At 37.2% G+C, this 9,080-nt stretch overlaps 2 pseudogenes; both read right to left on the bottom strand.

Annotated features, from left to right (window-relative positions):
• Positions 1-1,890: 1,890 nt before the first annotated feature.
• Positions 1,891-6,364, bottom strand: LOC130453557 (V-type proton ATPase catalytic subunit A-like; annotated as a pseudogene).
• A 1,065-nt stretch (positions 6,365-7,429) lies between these two features.
• On the bottom strand, positions 7,430-8,808 carry LOC100619327 (vesicle-associated membrane protein-associated protein A-like; annotated as a pseudogene).
• Between the last annotated feature and the right edge of the window lie 272 nt (positions 8,809-9,080).

Genomic DNA, 9,080 nt, shown 5'->3' with positions numbered 1-9,080 from the left:
GAATCATTGCACTATGGCTACAGACAGTTTAGGGAATCTCTTGTCAGTAATGGGAAAATCAGAACCAGTATCACCAGTCACAAGAAGGAAAATGCTGGGTATTTTTCACAAACTGATAAACAACAGATATATAATCTGCTGTTCATCTTTCTTTCTCTCTCAATCATCTATTTATCTACTGTTAATCCATTCCCCTCCATTTGTAAGGCTGATGGGGATAGCCAATTCTTATATTTGACACTAATCCCTAAGGTATTAGTGACAATGGTCTTTACATTCCACTCCACAGAGAAACTGAGTCATATGAAATGGGAGATGGTTGCATTCTGTCTCTTAGGCTACATTTTTTAAAATGATAAATAATATAGAAATATGGAAATAGGTCTTGATCAATGACCCATGTGAAACCCAGTGGAATTGTGGGTCAGCTATGGGAAGGGGGTGGGGGGTAGAGAGGGAAAGAATATGAATCATGTGATCATGGGAAAAGATTCTAAATTAATTAATTAAATAAAATTACAAAAATAAATTTATAAAATAAATTAAGAAAGATCATTGTAGGGTACATAAGGGAGGAAAACTCCAGGACAACCCTGAGATTATTGTTTCTCTACCTAGAGATGGTGAATGCATTAAAAGGCTGTTATGGAGCTCAGCAAACCATACTTTGAAAGCATGCTATGTTTCTATAAGTAAATATATTGTGTCAAAAACTGTAATATTGTACTTCTGGATCATGATGGAAAAGTTTGATTGTAAAAATACAAGAATTCTATTTACTTTGAAATGACTATTTGTCTACCACATTGTATACAAACACTGTCTCAAGTAGCTGCCATTCTTCACCGCATCTTACTACTCATAGGCACTCAACATAACTTGGAATAGATCAGGTTTTTAAAGTGGTTGTCAAGGAAAGAAAGGGAGCAAGGGTGAGTACAAGTCTCTGATGATCATTTGAAGCAGACATTTAAAATGAACACAACAGAAATACTGCACAACAGTCCTTGGTACAATATATTTGCTTATAGAAACACAGAATGTTTTCAGAGTATGACTTTGATGTGGGAGAATGAGTTTTGTGGTGGGAGAATGAATGCTGGTCATCACCCAAAGAACAGCAGCTCAAACCCCTTCATCTTAAGGCACGAAACTGTTTATTTTAGGATGTTACAGATCATATGGCCAGGACAATGGAAAAAGCCATAGAAGGAGGGTGGCGGGATTCAGGTTTCTGGTTTTTATTATGGGTCTGGGGTATTGCCTCCTTCCCTCCTGGGAATTCTCCACCCTCCCTCATATTATTCTTCACATTGGTCAAGCATTCCAGGGGAAGGGGCAGGGAAGGCGTGCAAAGATCCCCAATGCACCTGGGTAATGTTCCTTCTCATGTCCTGTTTGTCAAGCTTTCAAGGTTGTTTTAGTACTTGAGCATTTTTCTCAGCCTTCAAACTCTTATCAAAATCATAATATCCCAGGTGTTTTCCCCCCTCTCTTAAGGCTTGACCTTGCCAGCTCTTATCAGCTGGAGGTAGCTGGGAAAGTACAGAGTTCCTAATATCTGCTAACTAGTAAAAAGCACAAGATCTAAAAGCACCATTAAAGAAAAAGGATTTCAAAGTATCTAAGATTTTAAAGCACTATTTCCCACTGCCAATCCTCATCAATCTCAATGGTGAGCTGTCAACGCTTCCTTTTTTTTGGGAGGGGGGGTATGATTCAAATATTTTGCTGAACCTCCTAACTACCTTTTGATGTACTCACTATACTTCAGGCACAGAGAAACATTGTGATTCTCCAAAATTTTCTACAAATATTCCTGATTTTTGTTATTATAAGTGACCCATAATTAGAACAATATTAACTGATTTCATTTTGTACCAGAAATAATCACATGTTATCTAAGCCCCAGAACACCTGAACAGTATCAAGAATGGCAGATGTGGCAGAATCAGAGAAGTCACCACCAGGGGAAGAAACAGTTCCTAATGCTGACACATCCTTCTCTTTCTGAGTTTCCAGGTCATTTTACTCAGTCAGTTCCTTTCTAAGAAGAGGTCAGATAAGACCAAGATATGCAAGACAACCGCTGTCAGCAGGCATTTTGCCTAAGCAGCCTGAGATTTCTGTAAAGGTTTCAGCTCATAGAGAGGTTGAGTCAGCCATCATCCTGACATGACAACCCATGTCACAGAAATATTCAGACAGATTAATTCCAATGCAAGCAGAAGCTTCTGTAATAGCCACAGGCAAGTTGGAGGTGCTGGCCACCAAAGCCATTCAGCTCTTCATCACATACTCCACCTTCCCATCAATTTCCACAATTAGCTGGAAAGTCTGAGTCTGAGTAAGTCAGACTTTTCATGTAGTCTTTCTCTACAACTCACATAGATGATCATATCACTTTCGGAATACTTAGAGGCAGAGATACCCAGTTTTTCATAGCCTACAGCTGCAGATTCGGTAGTAGTTCCTCCTTGTTCACATGAGAAAAGCCCAAACAAGGACTTAATAATGGCCAGTTGACAGAGGCTGATTGGCTGGTAGCTTCTCGGTGACAGGATAGACTTGATGGACAGGCGACAGTGGACCATGGGGAACTTCTTTACCTTCAAATTGAAACTCCAAGACAATATCTGAGTTATTGTAATTGCCAGGTGGAGCAATGTGTCTCATTGCTTAACCTTAGGTGCTTGATGGGAGCATAATTTTGGGTTTGATGAGGAAGTTCTCATTTACTAATCCATAAACAGTGCCACCCGTGATGTGCTTGCCAACTTAAAGGTTTTTACCAGGTATAAAATCCCATTTGATATCTCTCCTAATAGCAGATATATTCACTCCTCTGGGAAAGTAAATGCTTTGAGTTTGTTGGCTGGTGACAAAGGCCTCTGAATGCCATCAAAAACATTAGGACCAAGCTCCTCTGAGAGAGGTTTGCCAGCCTGGAGTACTGAATTACCCACAGATACACAGATGCGTTTCTTCATACAGTTGGATAGTGGCCATGTCACCCACCTTCCAATCAAATAATTTCTCCAACCAGTTCACTATGACCTATTCTTACCAGTTCATATACATAGTTACTACACTGGCCATGTAACAGGCAGTGACCACACTTCCTGAGACTCCATAGATACAGCCAAATGCACTTTCTTACTCTTTGTCTTTGATTTTGGGTAGTTGGGAGAAACTGATCTTGTGAATCTATGCCAAAGATGGTGTGGGCATTAGGGGTATGGGGAGAGGAGAAGAGGAAGCCTTTCAGCTTTTCCAGCACTCTTTTCTGTGGTACCCACTGATACTTGCCCTACCTATCCATTTCCAGAAAATTCCTTTGTATTATTTGTATATATTTTTATCTGCTTCTCTGTGTACATGTTGATTCTCCCTAATAGAAGATAAGCTCATTAAGGGCAAATACTGTTTAGTTTTTGCCTTCTGCTCAGGATCTAGTACAGAGTCTGTTCCATGGTAGGGACGTAAGTTATTTTTGAGATGAGAAACCTGATGCTTACAGAAGTTAGGAGGTTTGCCTGCGGTCACATAGCTACTAAGTCCTGGACTAGAGATTTGAATCCAGGCTTTCCTGACTTCAAATCTAACATCTTCTCAACTTGCAGCTCGACGCTGTTCATTTTTGTTCAAATTAATTCAGTGGGAAAACATTTCAAATGCTATGTGCAAAGCACTCTGCTAGACAGACACTGAAAGTACAAAAATAAAAAATGACTTGGCTAAACAAGTTGTGACACAAAGTTGTGATGGAATACTACTACAACATAAAAATGACAAAAAGATTAATAAAAAAAAAGGAAAGACCTACATGAAGTTATAAAGAGTGAAGCAAGAAGAAGAGAACATCACATGTATGTGGCAACAGAAATATTGTTTGAAGAATGGCTTGTGTAAGTCCACTTTTAGAGAAAGAACTGATAAACAGAAATAAAGAAGACATAGTTTTATATATGCCTATATCTTTTTGTCAAATGATGAACCATAATGGGGAGAGAGGGGTGAGGAAGTTACCCAAGTATTCTGATGTAACAAATAAATTTAAATTTAAAAAATGCTTAGTGCCTTACATCAAAGAGTTTATGTTCTAGGAGGGTGAAGCATGGTAGGAGCAGATATTTCAGCCAGAGATAAAAAAAGAGTATGCTATGTTGGAAATAACACTAGATTTGGATTTGAATCCTGTCTCCACCATTTATTTAAGCATGACCCTGAGTGAAGCAGTTAACTGGGGGTTTCTCTGGGCCTGTTTCCTTATTTGTAAAATAACAGGATTGAATTTTATCATCTGAGTCCTTTCATCTGATGTGGTAGGAAAAGCAATATATTTGGAATCAGAGGTCTCAAGTTCAAATCCCATCTCTGTCATGGTGACCTTCAGCACTTACCTGACTACCTCTATGACTTTAGGTAAATCACCTAATTTCTCTGGGACATAAATCCCTCTCTGTAAAATGAGGGAATCAGGCTAGATGACCTCTGGTCTTTTCCAGCTCTATATATCTGATCCTATGAGGTTGTGATACAGTATTGTAGCTAGCAAGTTTCAGAGCCAGGATTCACACTGAGGTCTCCTAACTTCAGACTTGGTGCTCTTTACATGAAGGTAGCTAGATGACCCAATGGATAGAGCACTGGTCCTAGAGTTAGGAATATCTGAGTTCAAATGTGGCTTCAAACACTTACTAGCTGTGCGACCTGGGAAAAGTGGCTTAACCTCTGTTTGCCTTATTGGCAAAGCACTCCAGTATCTTTGGTAAGAAAATCCCATGGGCAGGATTGGCAAGGTCTATGGTCCATAGAGGGTCATAAAGAGTCAGGCATGCTTGAATTGATTGAACAACAATAATCTTTCCATGATACAATACTAATCTGCTATTTCAAAGAATAAAACGAGTCCCCTAGGTTCTGCTAGGCTAATCAAATTTCACTTTCAAGATATAGAAATTACTACCCTTGACAGTTAGTCCAGTTTAGCATGGCCTAATAGTCATACAATCTGGGTCTCTGGGAATTGGGGGAGGGCATTAGCAATTGGGATGTTCAGAACTCCTGGAAGAGGGAAGAGAGTTAGGGATTCTGAGTCTTAAAGAAAGTTAAGGCTAATAATAATACTTGTAGCGTTATCATATTCTGTAGCTCTAAGCATTATCAGGAGACTGAAATGAGAAAATATACTTAAAGTAATTTGCAAACCTCAATTATATAGATGTCACTTATCATCATTATTAAAACATCATTGTGAAATAGGTTGAGCAAGTATCAAGTGTCATGACTTCCATTTTACAGGTGGAAGAAACTGAGGCTTAGGTGAAGTGATATGATTACCAATTTACCAATTGCACAGACAGAGTGTTCCAAAGTTCTCAGTGCAGTTTTAAACTTTTTTGTAGCCTTAGTAGCTTAAAAATACTTTAAGAATTTTGGGACATCCTATATAAAAATAAACTAAGAAATTACATTTATATTTTGCTTTAAGGTTTGTAATGAATTTTCCTCACAACTCTCTGAGGTAGGTAGTTAAAAATACTACTCTCATTTTACAGATGTGGTAACTGAGAGACTCTGAGAGGTCACACAGCTAGTAAACATCTCAAGTGGAATTTGAACTGAGGCATCTCGAGACCAAGTTCAGTGGGCTATCCACTACTTCCTGCTACCTCTTAATACAAATACATAAAACAACTATTTTTGAGTCTTAGTTTCTTTATCTACAAAGTGCTATATAATTATAAGTTACAATTATGTGGTAAAGCAACAGCCACTTTCTAAATGGACTCAACTCTTGGACAATTTGTTACATAGAACTAAGGTTGAATGGAGGGAGTCAGATGTGCTAACACAGCAGCTATGGTGTCTCTCCTCCCTGTTGTTAATATTCCATATGCACATACATATACATATATCTATCGAATGTCTCCATTTCCAACCCCTATATCTCCATCCTGAAATCCAGTGCAGGGTTGTAGCAAATGATATAAGTTATCAGGAAAGAATATTGATCACTAGAACAGTGGCAGGAAAGAAAAATAATGGACCTAAAGATATTTCCAGACCTATTTAAGTAAAATCATCTAAAAATGTATTTTATCTGTCATTATTTACTTATCACACATGAATTCTGCATCAATAACAGGATTCTATGGCATATTTTTCTAGTGATTTGGTAATTTGGGAGAAGTAAATTCTAAATAAATTACCTATTGCTTCTATTAGCCTTTTTTGTTATTTTTTAACATTCTTTTCTTTTTTAATTTTGAGTTCCAAATTCTCTTTCCCCTCCCCTCCATCCCATCCCCACTCTCCTCCACTCACTGGGAAGCACTATGATTTTGATTATGCAAGACATATTTCCATACTGAAAAAAATTCAAGAAAATTAAGTGAGGAAATTATACTTCAATTTGTACTCAGGATTTATCATCTCTCTGTCGCTCTGTCTCTCTGTCTGTCTCTGTCTCTTCTCTGTCTCTTTCTCTCTTACTTTTTCATCATGAGTCCTTTGGGATCATCTGGGATCATTGTATTGATAAGAGTAGCCAAATCTTTCACAGATGATCACTGTTACATTGCCGTTAGTGGGCACAATGATCTTCCAGTTCTTCTCATTTCACTTTACATTAGTTCATCTAGGACTTGCCATGTTTTTCTGAAACTGCACTGCTAGTCCTTTCCCACTGCACAATACTACTCCATCACTATCATATGTTACAACTTGTTTAGCTATTCCTCAATTAGTGAACAATCCTTTGATTTTTCAATTCTTTGCCACTACAAAAAGAACTGCTATAAATAATTTTGTACTTATAGATCTTTTTCCTTTGATCTCTTTGGGGTATAGACCTTGTAGTGACTAGCCTCTTTTTAAACCTGTGGACAATTATTTTATGTTAAAAACCAAGTGACAGGATTATTAGATGGAAAACTCATTCAGCAGTTATCTCATAAAGAAAATTATGGCATGATATTAATAAAGGTAAAAGCTCTATCTCCCCACAGAATAGCCCTAGCATATCCCTGAATTTGTGGGTTTGTAATCTAAATAAATCATATAAGAGGTAACAGCAGCAGATCAAATGTAGAGTTTATTAAAATAACATTTATGAGACTCTGAACAAGTCTTGAACTATTATGAAAACCATTAAGAACACTATTTTTATTTTTAAAAATATTTTAAAATTTATTATTTTTTTAATTTCATAAAGGACTAAATGTGCATATGAAATCTGCTTTTCATGATCTGATAACATACTTTTTTCTCCCAATAGCTAAAGAATTTGTTTTTATTGTGTTTTTTAGCTATAAGAGATCATTAAAGGCAAAGCTGATTTGACATTGCACACACACCACACACACACACACAGAGTCAATATAGGCTATGCTCCCAAAGAAATGGTAGATAAACAAAAATCTCTTCATGCTTCACTCCACAAGATAAATTTCCCTAGAAAGAATGCAATGAAAATATCAAAGCAGTAGAGAAGGAAGATTGGTAACATTCTTTCTGAAAGACAAGGCTGGGTTTGTTACAGATTGATTCCTGTGTGCTACCTTTCTGAACCTTTATCCCTTGGGTATCAGTTTTCTTCTGATATTTTCATCATTCTTCCCAAAGTTGTATATGCTTGTATACTCTTCCATTAGTACTCTTGTTTCAGGATTGTTGAGTGAAACACTATGGGATTTTGCCCTGGGGCCATCTTGCTTTGAAGCCTTCAGTCTTGCTTCCATTGTTATTAATTGTATTCTTTGACCATTTCAAATGCAAATATAGTTTGGAATCCATCAGTCCATCAAATTTGCTTTTTTTCCACATAATCTCCATATCTGAAGAGCTCAATGGAGCAAAAATTGTATGTACAGTCAACTGGAATTTACTTTTCTCATTCAGATCATAATCAAAAGCTGTAGCATCACCAGAACAGTTTTAGTTGACTCTGGATCAATAATTACCCTTTTTTTCTTTTTCTAGTCCAACCTATACCTGAAAAAGAATCCTGACAACAACAATGTACCTGGCAAGCAATCAGTAGTCCTTTTCATTTTTGTATAGCTCAAAATCTATAGGGCCAATCTAATCTTTCTATTGAACTCTAGTCCTGTACCCCCTGTACCCCATGGTATGTTGCACATTTTTACCTGAATTTCCCCTACAAATCTCAAATCTAATACACCCTCATTAGATGAGCTCAAGAGAGCTCATCTCTTGTCTGCTTTCATAGTGTTCTCTCTTCTGAGTTCTTCTCTTGTATTATTCTCACCTCCCATATCCAAACAAATCTTTTCAGTTCTACCTCTACAGTATCTCCTCTCCTCTCCATTCACATGGCCGTCACCATATCTTAGTCTCTAGACACTAAAAAAAATTCATACTTTCTCCTTCTCATTGCTCTTGTACTACCATAAAACAATAAAAGAAAAAAGAATAGTTAGTATTTATAAATACTCTACAGTTTACATTCTGCATGTTATCTCATTTGATACAACAACCCTGTAGATGCTATTATTCTTTACATATGAAGAAACTGGGGTTAAGGGTGGGGGTTAATGTTTTACCCAGGATCACCTAGCTAGTAAATGTCCAAGACAGGATTATGTAGTTGGGTCTCTGACTCCAAGTCTAGAACTCTATCCACTATACCTCCTAGCTGCCGAAAAGCTCCCAAAATATTCAAAATAAATATATCGTGATAGTTCAATAAAAAAGAAAAATAATTCCACATTGGTCATGTTCAAATATGCTTACCTCATACTTGATTTTAAGTCCATCACCACTCTGACAGGAGATAGGCATCATGACTCATCTTTAGTCTTCTGGACTCCTGCTTTGCCATTGAATGATCAGATCAATAATTATACTGTTCATCCTCACACAATCTTGAAGAAGTGCTTTGAAATGTGCTTTTCTGTTAGATGGATTTAAAAGTTTAAGATTTATTGGAACTACATCAGGGAAGGGGCCTTTAAATTTTAGGTCTATGAATGGGTCAAAGACCAAAATCTTTTTTTTTTTTGCCATGCTCCCCCACCTCAGCCCCCAATCCCTATTAGAAAAATAGAGCAATG

This window comes from Monodelphis domestica, chromosome 3, assembly GCF_027887165.1.
Source record: "Monodelphis domestica isolate mMonDom1 chromosome 3, mMonDom1.pri, whole genome shotgun sequence".
In the NCBI taxonomy this organism is placed as follows: domain Eukaryota; kingdom Metazoa; phylum Chordata; class Mammalia; order Didelphimorphia; family Didelphidae; genus Monodelphis; species Monodelphis domestica.
The sequence above is the reverse complement of the archived record's forward strand: the minus strand, read 5'-3'. Positions and strand labels throughout refer to the sequence as shown.